We start from the raw sequence: 13,136 nt of genomic DNA on the forward strand, positions 1-13,136 counted from the left end.
CCTGTAAAATATTCACATTCATACTATAACTTTTCTTATCTTCTACACTAAAATTTAGAACATTACTTTAAATTTGTTTATGTCTTTCGGAAAAATTATAGAATTAAAGTGGAGATCCTTATCTTCAGAGTGAAATATTCATGATCAATGTTTAACTTTTTATATCTTCTACAAAAAATTTTTATGAAATCTTTAAATTTATGACTTTGGGGAAAAATCTGAATTGAAGTGGAACCTTTTTATATTATTTGTAAAAATATAATTGATCAATAACTAATTTCTTTTTTTTTTTTATTGAGAAAACTCAGAAGAGAAGTTAAACTTTTCTTCACTTCCTTGAGAAAATTTTAAATTGAAATACAACTTTGTCTTTCGGGAAAATATTCACACTGGAGTTTTTTATCTTCATTGAAAATATTCACGATCAGAGTATAACTTTTTCTTTCAAAATACAAAATACTTGTTAAAAAACAAAAAGATTTCTCACAACATTAAAAATAGTTCTTACAGTATATAAAATTTCAAACAAAACCAAAAGCATTTCTTACAAAACAGAAATAATTCTTAAAAAATACATAAAGTTTTAAGAAATCCAAAAGTCCAAAATATTTCTTACAAAACAAAAATTATTCGTAGTAAATACAAAAATACTTTACACAAATCCACAATAGTTCTAACAGAATAAAAAATACTTGGTGCAAAATACCAAATACTTGCTTCAAGACACTAAATTTCTAACAACATCCCAAATAGTTATTATAGCATACAAAAAATTCAAACATATTCCAAAAATAATTCTTACAAAGCAGAAACAATTCTTGCAAAATACAAAAAGTTGTAAGAAAATCAAAAATAGTTCTTAAACAACAAAAACTATTCTTAAAAATAGAAAAAATCCTTTACACAAATCCAAAATAGTTCTAACAGAGTTAAGAATATCTTCTGCAAAATATGAAATACGTGTCACAAAGCACGGAAATTCTAACAACACCGAAAGTAGTTCTTACAGGATACAAAAGTTCAAACAAAATCCGAAAATAGTTCTTAAAAAACAAAAATTATTCTTACGAAATACAAAAATATTTTAGACAAATCCAAAATAGTACTAACAGAATAAAAATAGTTGTTGCAAAAATTCGAAATACTTGTTACAAAACAAAAAGATTTGTATGCCTTTCCAATTGAGTCACTCTTTCACAAACAGTGAGCGAGTCAATTTTTTAGGGACCAATCGGGAGAGATATGAAAAGACGACATAGCTTTATGACATTTTTTTAAGGTACATTTAGACCAGGGCCCGGGCGCCCACGACCCCGGGAGTAAATGAACCTTGAAAAAATGGAATAAAGCGTTGTCGACGTTTAATCTCTCTCCCGATTGGTCCCTAAAAAACCGCTCGTTTGGAAAGGTGCCAAGGAAAGGCATACAAATCTTTTTGTTTTGTAACAAGTATTTCGAATTTTGCAGAAACTATTTTTTATTCTATTAGAAATATTTTGGATTTGTCTAAAATAGTTTTGTATTTTGTAAGAATAATTTTGTTTTTTAAGAACTATTTGGAATTTTGTTAGAACTTTTTGTATCCTGTAAGAACTACTTTCGGTGTTGTTAGAATTTCCGTGCTTTGTGACACGCATTTCATATTTTGCAGTAGATATTCTTAACTCTGTTAGAACTATTTTGGATTTGTGTAAAGGATTTTTTCTATTTTTAAGAATAGTTTTTGTTGTTTAAGAACTATTTTTGATTTTCTTACAACTTTTTGTATATTGAAAGAATTGTTTATGCTTTGTAAGAATTATTTTTGGAATATGTTTGAATTTTTTGTATGCTATAATAACTATTTGGGATGTTGTTAGACATTTAGTGTCTTGAAGCAAGTATTTGGTATTTTGCACCAAGTATTTTTTTTATTCTGTTAGAACTAATGTGGATTTGTGTAAAGTATTTTTGTATTTACTACGAATAATTTTTGTTTTGTAAGAACTATTTTGGATTTCTTAAAACTTTTTGTATTTTTTAAGAATTATTTCTGTTTTGTAAGAACTGATTTGTGTTTTGTTTGAAATTTTATATACTGTAAGAACTATTTTTAATGTTGTTAGAAATCTTTTGGTTTTGTAACAAGTATTTTGTATTGTGAAAGAAAAAGTTATACTTTGATCGTGAATATTTTCAATGAAGATAAAAAAATCAAGTGTGAATATTTTCCCGAAAGACAAAGTTGTACTTAAATTTTAAATTTTCTCAAGGAATTGAAGAAAATTTTAACTTCTCTTCTGAGTTTTCTCAATAAAAAAAGAAATTAGTTATTGATCAATTATATTTTTCCAAATAATATAAAAAGGTTCAACTTCAATTCAGATTTTTCCCCAAAGACATAAATTTAAAGCTTTCATCCAAATTTTTTGTAGAAGATATAAAAAGTTACACATTGATCATGAATATTTTACTATGAAGATAAGGAGCTCCACTTTAATTCTATAATTTTTCCGAAAGACATAAACAAATTTAAAGTAATGTTCTAAATTTTAGTGTAGAAGATATGAAAAGTTATACTATGAATGTGAATATTTTTCCAGGAAGATAAAAAGCTTCATTTAATTTCTAATTTTCTCAACGAGGTGAAGAAAAGTTCAAGTTCTCTTCTGAATTTTCTCAATGAAAAAAGAAATAACTTACAGATCAATTCTATTTTTTCCCAGAGAAACTAAAAATTTTTCACTTCAGTTCAGATTTTCTCAAAGAGATGGAAAAATTTAAAGTAGTGATCCAAATTTTTCGTAGAAGATAGAAAAAGTTATTCTGTGATCATGAAAAGTTAACTCAATTCCGAATTTTATTAAAGAGCTTACATTTCAATTCTAATTTCTCCAGAGAAAAATAAAAATCTTCCACATCAGTTTTTAAGTTCATCAACACATAAAGAAATTTAAAGTTCTATTCTAAATTTTTCCGTAGAAGATAGAAAAAGTTTTTATATATTTTGATCTTTTCAGTCTGAAAATGATCAAGCGGTAAAAAAGTTAATGTTGAGCTGTTCATTTTCCTTGAAGTTTCTGGTAGATAACAAATATTGAATTTGGTTATCAGGTTGTATCCCGTATTGAGTCAGTAGTCATCTGAATAAATATATTAAAATGAGGAAAATAGTCTCTTAAAATTCTCAAACCTCGACCCTTAACTTTAAGAAAATAATAATAATAAATATATTAAACTTTATTTCTGAAATCTATAACACAATGTCTTTAATGTCCTTGGTGATATTAGGGATTTCCTTCTTATTCCCAATGTCATTTAATAGATGACTGCCATATCCATTCTATTGAATAACCTCTTATGTTGTCTCTTAAATAACCACTTTTTCTCGTCTCTTAGATAATCTTTATCATAATATTCACTGTTATATCTAGCACTAAGCGCATTTTTCTTTGAGTTTTCATCACAGTCTTTTAAAATATATGTTGAGATATCTCTGTAAAGATAGCCCTCTTTACCACGTCTCTTCTTTCGAGCTTCTTCTCCCTTTTCTTTCACATTTAATCTTTTTTTATGCGATCTTACTTGCAATTTGTATAAATTTATCTTCATATCATGTATGATTCTTCTCCTCATTTCCTCCAGATTCTTCTCATCTATCCCTATGTCCACATTGTCTAAGCATGCTGTAGTAGAATCATTAAAATGCTCAACATCATGATAATGTCCTTTACAAATTGAACAGTCACAAAAAAATGATATTTATAACTCAATATGATCACCCACAGGGTCAGGCATCTCCTGATGAGTGGCAGAGTGCGTTGGCATTAACGGCTTGGAAGGGGGGTGATGAGGTCTGGATGGGTTATGCATCGTCGACTATTTTAGTGATGTGGCATTATCATTCCTTGCCCTTTTCATTGGGTCTGTCAAATCGGGGATTTCCTAGAAAAGAAGAAACAATTTAGTATAAAATAATGACTCCCTGCTACAGAAGAAAAGAAATTAGTGAAAGAATGATTGTTTATGAAAGCTTAAAATGTTATTATATTTTTCTGATCGTATTTAGATATTTAAAAATAAACAGTCTGATAGTGTATGACTCTTCCTCCTCCTCCTTAAAAAGGAAAAAATATTTATTAAGGAAATAATAAACACGCTATTAGAGAGATAAATTGAAAACTCCCTTTGGGTACGTTAGTTTTAATGACTTAGAAATATTTTTGTAAAATTTCCCCCTGAAAATTTCACCCCTGGAAACCCTCTTCCTCATGTAAAATTAATCCCCGTACAAAATCCTTCTACTCTGTCAAAACTGCAAAATTCCACATTTTTTATGATAAAAGCTTGAAAGATTCTCTTTAATAATAGAACAGCACACTCATTTTTCAATTTAAAAATTTGAGGAGCAAATCCCTAAGACAAAAGACCTAAATTTTAATTTAAAAGTTCGCTCACGTTTCCAGAAAAAATATAGGTAAAGTGTCCCCATCGAATGTTATCACCGGTACGACCCAATTCTCCTGTAAAATTAATCCCCGTACAAACTCCTTATAATCATTCAACAAATACCAATAAAACAAATTTTATTTTAAAATAAGTAAAGTTTATATTTAATACTATAAAAGCACACTCATTTTTCAATTTAAAAATTTGAGGAGCAAATCCCTAAGACAAAAGACCTAAAATTTAATTTAAAAGTTAGCTCACGTTTCCGGAAAAAAATTTGGAAACCCCCCTCCTCATGTAAAATTAATCCCCGTACAAAATCCTTCTACTCTGTCAAAACTACAAAATTCCACATTTTTAATGATAAAAGCATGAAAGATTCTCTTTACTAATAGAACAGCACACTCATTTTTCTATTTAAAAATATGAGGAGCAAATCCCTAAGACAAAAGACCTAAAATTTAATTTAAAAGTTAGCTCACGTTTCCTTAAAAAAAATATGGAACCCCTCCTCCCCTTTTAAAATGAATTCCCGTACAAACTCATTCTACTCTGTCAAAACTCCAAACTTCCACATCTTTAATTATTAAAGCATGAAATTTTGTCTTTAATAATAGAACGGAATACTCATTTTTCAATTTAAAAATTTGAGGAGCAAATCCCTAAGAGAAAACACCTAAAATGTAATTTAAAAGTTAAATCACGCTTTCGGAAAAAAAAAACTGGTAAAATTTCGCGCTGTCCACCTCTCCCCTGGCAACCCCCTTTTTTACAGAAGAAAAAATTAGTCTGCACAAAGAATTGCCCCCTCCCTCCCCCTTTCTTTCCATGCGAAGAAATAGTTTGTTTTTTAACATCGTAAAACTCTCTTAATCACGGAATACATTTGAAAATAGAATATCTTTCGTCTAATTAGACTAGAATGCAATTTCTCTCTTTGTCAAAACCCGTGTTGCTATTCCATAAACAAGTGTGATTAATCTATGCGGTAACAGGAGCTTGCAAAATTTTATTCAACCCTGCTGCCGAGGGTAAAACACTAAGTCGACACTAATTCAGCTATTGTCAATTAAAACCTAAAGTCCCATCGAACTCTATGTATGTATGTACGCTCTCTTGGTATTATTTTGACGACGGATTTTTTCCTCCTTTTCCATTTGGTTAACAGAAAAATGCAATAGTTTTTGGCAAAACTGAAAAGAAAACAATTTTTAATTATCATCATAATTAGACTATTTTGGTTAACCGTTAATCTATTAAATACAGAGCTATTTTTTCAACTAAAATTAAGGAGCAGCATTCGTAGTTCGAAAATGCTTGTTAATCTAATTTCAGGGCCTTGTGTTTCAGGCGAGTCGTTCTTAATTAATTTGGGTGTCACACTTTATCGTAAAAAGCTAGGTATTGAGGAGGGAGTAGCCCCACATATATGGAATGATTTCTGTTCGTATCAGGCTTTAATCTTGCTCTTTACTACCAGTTGAAAAAACTTTTTATTAGATTTCAGATAGTTTTTCAGATAATGCCGTGAAATACCCCCCTCTTCCATGAAAAATACTCCCACGAAAAATACCTCCATGGAAAGTCCCCCCCCCCTTTGAAAGTCCCCACCCCCGGAAATTCCCCTTAAAAAATTCTATTTTCACTTAAAATTTCCCCATGAAAATTTCAGGCGCAAAATTAGGCCTGGGATATTATCCTAAGCCTACTTTAAGTTGAGAAATGTTTGTTTTTTTTATATTAGTATTTGATTGTTTTTCTAATCATCGGCAAACGGCGCGCGCCACGGAAAATTGGTAGTGGACATCTCCCCCTCCCAAGCTGCCTCGACGCCCAGGAAAAATTCCCTCGCGGCGACGGTGTGCTGGCGAAACTCACACCTCTACCCCCAACAATAACCCCCGACGAGTTCAACCCTGCGGAAGATTTCCCCGTACAATTCCGCTGGGAGATCTCCACGTGTAAAATTGAGTCGCCAAAGAGAAAGTTCGACAAATCCTGGAAAGTACAATGAAATCTGGCAAAATCCCCTGTGTAAAATGTCCTCCGGAAGGTTTACCCCCGGGAACTTCCCTCCCTACGGAAAGTCCTTCCTGTTAAATATCACCCCTGCGGAAAATCACCCGCCCGCACCAAAAAAAAAAAAAATCCGTAGGCTATAATTTCCAATGCTAACAATGGGCAAATTTCATACCTTACATTCTTAACCTTTGCAATACCTTTACGCTAATACCTCTTCTCAAAAAATTCGCAAATATCGTAAACTAAAGAAGTAATTACGTCACTGTTGTTAGCTCCATCATTAATCTTCAATAATGTAAATGCACCCCTCATTTTTTTCATCTACTAATATCCTTGCAAATAAAAACTATTCTCTTTGAATTCAAGTCTCTTACTAATATTTAATTTAAAGAAAACTAAAAACATACACCTGTTTTTCCGACACGGATGAAACCTAAAAAAAAAAAAAAAAAACTTGTTTATCATGAAATAGAAATTCAGTTAATTGTGCCAGAAAAAACTTGAAGCAGAACAGATTATAACCAACCTGTTTGGTATAAGCGCGTACGCAAAGTATATACCTTCAAGCAAATTCCATATGATATTTCAAATTACTATACCTTCTATAGAAATGATACCTCTTTGCAAATGACCCTGGTAACCCCAATTCGTTTAAAACCTACACACATATCTATGCCTCAGGCGTAGGGTTCAAACCTTTATACAACTTACTACAAAAAATAATTAGCTTCTAAAAAAGATACACCGGTTTTTCCAGCACGGATGTAACCTAAAAAAAAAAACAAACTTGTTTATCATGAAATAGAAATTCAGTTAATTGTGCCAGAAAAAACTTGAAGCAGAACAGATTATAATCAACCTGTTTGGTATGGGCACGTACGCAAAGTATATACCTTCAAGCAAATTCCATATGATTTTTCAAATTACTATACCTTCTATAGAAATGATACCTCTATGCAAATGATCCTGGTAACCCCAATTCGTTGAAAACCTACATACATATCTATGCCCTAGGCGTAGGGTTCAAATATATAGATGCCTGGCCCGTGGTAAGGCTTATTACGCAATCACTGGTGAAATGCATTGTACGGTTACTACTCACTCACTCAAGTTTACGCTGCGTAAAACTCGAGAACAATCCAGTTTCTTCGTTGGTTTCTTTCATCTTAGCATGAGACAAGACAAATACAAGTGACAGAACAGATGGGAAATAAATAATTGGGGTTATGTATTCGTACATAGTGGGGGGGGGGGGGGTAAAGTATTTGGACAGTTTGAATTCAGAAAACAATTCCTTCAAGATATGGCCACTAAAAAATTAAAGAAGAATAGCGAGGTATCTGGAAATTTTGTTAACTAAAAAAAAAAGAAAAAAAAGTAAATTTAATGTTTCATTTAAGTGTTTTATGATGATCGCTGATCAAAGTTTATGTTATTTGTGCCTTTCATTTATGTTATTTTACTATGTTCATGGCCGGATATTTGGCTTTAAAATACACTTCTCTACTTATCTATCTAATATGCAGAATAATTGAACCAAACACATTTTGCATGCAGACTCGCTATACTCCCCCCCCCCTAATATGCAAATCCATAGCCCAATTTTATTTCCAAAGTCGTATAAGTAAATTTATTTCTAAAATAACGTAAAAACTAACGAACAAACTGGTATTTTCTCGAATTTTCTAGGCGGAAAACGCCTAGAAGCCTTATTTTCCCAGCTCTTGTTTTGTCACAGTTTAATAAATTTTCGGGCATACGAGCTGAAACAAGAGTGATGTATGGCATAATACATGGCAAACATATAAAATGGGCTATATATTCACACATTAGGAGGGGGGCTGGTGGTGAAGAATACAGGAGCTGCAGTCAAAATGTGTTAACTACGATTATTCTGCATATTATGAAGTAGGATTTTTTTCAAAACATGATTCCTTCTCAATAGCCCCAATTTTAGACCTTTATCCTGTCATAAACCTTTAACCTCCCCCTCTGGAGAGAAGTATCATCCCCGAAAAATTCTTCCATAGCCTCCAACGTAAAACTCCTCTGGAAAATTCTACGGAAAATTCCATCCTTGCTGAAAATTCCCCCCGGATATTTCCTGCAAACAACACCGCTTGACAAATTCTCCTTTACCTGCTTTTATTTGGAAAAAAAAAATTATTTAATTTCTGATCGCGTTTCAAATCATGTTTGAAATCTCCCTCCATTGAAGATTTATCCCGGAAATCCTTTCCCCTTAAAGGAATATCCCCTTGGAAAATGTTTTCCTGTGAAAAATCCTTACTCTACGAAGAGATCCACCAGACATTTCCGACTCCGCTGAAAATTTCCCCGGAATATTCTCCCGGAATGTCTTAACATGTAAAATTGAGTTGCTAAAGAGAAATTAAGACAAACAAAAAGAAATTGAAGAGTAATTCCGGCGAAAAAAAAAACCGTGTAAAATTTCCCTTTGAAAGTTTAACTCCCGGAAACTTCCTTTCCTAAGAAAAATTCTCCCTGTGGAAAATCCCCCTCTATAAATCCCCCACCCAAAAAATGTCTGTATACACCCTAATAGCATGTGCTATATGTAAAGAATGGGTAAATTTCCCCAGAGCATGTGGGTTTCATTTTGTCCCCAGAGGTAAATTTATTGGAACTTTGAACTATGCTGAGGAAAACGACTCTTTCAAAATTTTTATGTGATATCTTTGGGAAATAAATAGTGTGGGGGACTGCTTGTCCTCCAATTAAAATTTTGATTGGAAAACTTTTCGGAAAAAGAAGTGTGTGAGGAGGATGGATTGTCCTCAAATATTTCTGAGTACTTAAAATGGGCACTAGGACTTTTATTCCACATTTTTGCAGATAGAAGCTTGAAACCTCTACTCTAGGGTTCTCTGATATGCTGAATCTGATGGTACAATTTTCATTAAGACTTTACTTTTTGGGGGTGTTTTCCCCTTTCGAAAATCACGCAAATTTTCTCAAGTTTTAGTTTTTTATGGATAAAACTAAACTTAATGAATTTTATGTATTTTGGATCAAGACAAAATGTAAATTATTTTGATCAATCAATTGTTAACAAAACTCCTTCAGTTGCTATTGGGATGAGTCTCCCCTTACTTACGGTTCGTTACCGCGATATGTTTTATTCCTTAGGTTTGTTAGGCTGACTGAAGTTAATTTTTTTGTGGTATTTTGGTTCAAGTTTGTACAAATAGTGCAAACTGTAAAAATACCGGGATTTTTGTTTTGTTTATATACTTTACATCATTTTTCATAGAAATTTATACACATTTCTTATTCTGCTAATTTCCTTCAATTCGTACATTAAATCATGAATTTTCATTAGTTTTGGGAATTTGTTGTTGTTGTTGTTTACTCTTTTTTACTCAGTCTTCAGATTATTCTCAGGGTTATATGGGCGCAGCTTGGCTTTTGAGTTGGAGGAGAGATATAAGTGCCAACAAAACCGTCCAGTGTTCCGACAAATAAGCTGAAAACATAAGATATATTCCAAGGTATCGGCACGCACCTTGGAACTAGGGAGGGAGTCTTTCTTCATCCCCCCTTAACTCTGCACCTGCCGGGTTCAATAAGCAATCAGTATGCACGCCCTAGGAAAGTTTGATTACCATCGTTAAGAGTTTTGATTTTGTGCGTGTCACAGTTTTGACAACTGTGAACATCACCCTCTTCTTCTATCGTATCTGGTGCTGTTTCTTTTTATGAAGAGTTTTTAGTTAATAAAAATATTTATTTATGAAATACCGATGCAACGATAATTTCATTGTCTAAAGTGCTATATCATTTTCGAAATTATGATTCCTTTTTTTATTACATTTTATAAGCAAATTATTGTAAAATTAAGGATCACAAGTTTGTTCATTATTTGTATGTATATACAGTAATTATGTAACACTTCATTTACATATCTAGTCATTTTGCTGTATCCAACCACCTTTTTAAGTTGTTATCCGTAAAATAAGGTTAGAAATTAAGCAAATGAGTATTTACTTTCAAATCAACGTGAAAATAGGGAACTTGCCTATACTACGGTGGCCAAAATGAGTTGTAAAGACATTTTGAGATTCTTTAAACTATAGGCCTTTTAAGGTAAAGGTCTGAAGCTTAATCTACAAAAATAGAAAGTTTGTTATGTTAGAGGTTGGATTGGCCTGTTATTAGGCATATCTTAGCTTATTTATCCAATAAAACTAATATCTTTATTGAAATCTTAGATATGTCTAGGCTTTAAATTTGAATCTTATCAATTTGTGAAAGAAAAAATTTGTGTTATGTTGAAGATTTAGTAACTTGATATGTTTTCGAATAAATTATGTTGTTGAATTTTTGCATCAAACAATTTAAGGATTTTTATTTTGTTTGGATTTTCGTATTTGTTTAACGAGTTATGCGTGTAACTGAACCACCGTGTAACTGAACCACAAGCAACTGAACCATCGTACAACTGAACCCCCGTATAACCTAACCCCCGTGCAATTGAACCCTCGTTTAACTGAACCACCAGGCAACTGGACCCCATTTAACTAAACCCTCGTGTAAATAAACCGCTTTGGAACTCAACCCCATTAAACTGAACCCCATGTAACTAGACCCCCGTGTAACTGAACCCCCGCGCAACTGAACCACCGTGCAACTGAACCACCGTGCAACTGAACCACCGTCAACTGAACCACCGTACAACTGAACCACCGTGTAACTGAACCATCGTGCAACTGAACCACCGTGCAACTGAACGATTGTGTAACTGAACCATCGTACAACTGAACCACTGAACTCAGATTTCAATTCTCTAAAAATATTAGGCAATATCATTGGGTAAAACACAAGTTAGAATTTTTACATATTCAACCTTGTTGAAATTGTTTGTTTCTTAAATTCATGATATAAACCCCTGTAAAAAGTATTCACGAAAAACATTTGTTTTATTTTTGCAAAAGAAAAAGAAGATACGATATCAAAAACCATTAGAGCTGATTCATTACTCTATTTTCCGATGAATCAAACCTTTCTGGACGTTAATTAATAAACATGTGTGTTTAAAATATTTGACCTTTGTGGGTCTAGATAACGAATTTTTATCAGATGTCTCTGAGGAGATGGGAAGGGGACTGGTTGCACTCCAGCCTTTTTTTTCAATATTCCTTCAACTTGCCCTGAAAGTTTTAACTTTATACCCTCTGGTTTATGCCCTTAGCTGTTCTCGACACATTGCAGATACAACGTCTTTTAAAACTGGATGCACATAGTACCTCTTCATTTAGTTGAAGATGCTCCTAAATATTTTCCGAACAATGGGACGGCTGATACCATCAGCCATCGTAAATGTTCCTGGTATTTCCTTTTCACAACCAATAAAGGAATAAATTCTTTTTGATTGGGCTTGGCATTCTTCTTGACATTTCCCTAAGGTTTGACCTTATTGCTGCATGTTTTTATTTATTTATAGGATCAAAATTGTCATCTTTTCTTGATAAAGAAAGTTTATGTGAACAATAGGCAACTTATATAACTTACAACCCTTGCCCCAAAGGCTTAGGGTTGTGAACCATAGTTATTTAAATATGGCATAGTTATTTAACCTTTGAACTGTTTAAATAAAATGACCGTCTCAAAATTTAGATCGGATGTATTATGGGGAAAAATAGGGTGGGTTGGAAACCCTCTGATCACTTTTAACTCTGAAAAAGTGTATTGGACATTTTGATTTACAATCGAACGAGCCCCCCCCCCCCAAAGTTCATACAATTTTTTTTTACAAAAACCTTTGTGTTAGTAATAAGTAACTAGCTTAACTTACAGCCCTTGACCCAGATGCTGCTGGTGGGGTTGTTAACCCCAAAGGCATGGTCATTTGACCTTTAGACTTTGTTAACCCCAAAGGCATGGTTATTTGACTTTCAGACTATTTTGAACTAAATTTTTCTTTTTATTTTGATCGGATGTATTAGGGGGGGGATTTTGATTAAGAGGGAAAGGATGATTGTCCTCTGATTACCTTTGATTCTTCAAAATTGAACTTAAACTTTCATTTTCCAATCGAATGAGCCTCCTTCAAAGTTAATACGACCATCCCTTCTATAAAAACCTTAAATTTTAACAATTGGTAACTTGCAATAACACACATATTGCTGATTCGGGTGTTTCAGCAATGTGTTTTTGGAACGACTTAGCGTATCAAGATGAACACGAGCATCTACCTGCTACTACTGCTATTAATACTGCTGCTACTACTGTTACTACTACTACTAATTCAACACTATTATTACTACTACTGCTCATACTACGGCCTCTACTACTATTAAACTAGCACTATTAAGGTTACGTATATCAAGTTGAAATTTGACAGAATAGGGCATGTGAGGGGGGAACTTAAACTAAATCAAAAACCACTATGTGCATGCAGATTTTCAAAATGGCGTATCTCAAAAAGGGATTTGTGCATTAAGTTGGTGCTTTCAGAGAGTGCTTAAAGGGAAAGTCAATTCACCAAAAAGATATATGTGCACGCTCAGGCCTTGAATTACCACTAGGTCCCTAGGCCCAGACCCAGGGGTGCATAATGCCAGGGGGAGCAATAAATTATCACTGAGTATGTTTTTCCTGACAAAAACTGGACTTATGTTATTTATCTTCACCAGGTGCACTCTGCCGCCACGCTGCCTATTCAC

Source organism: Artemia sp. Qi Xiang Cuo, chromosome 17 (assembly GCF_049724085.1).
Source record: "Artemia sp. Qi Xiang Cuo chromosome 17, ASM4972408v1, whole genome shotgun sequence".
Classification (NCBI taxonomy): domain Eukaryota; kingdom Metazoa; phylum Arthropoda; class Branchiopoda; order Anostraca; family Artemiidae; genus Artemia; species Artemia sp. Qi Xiang Cuo.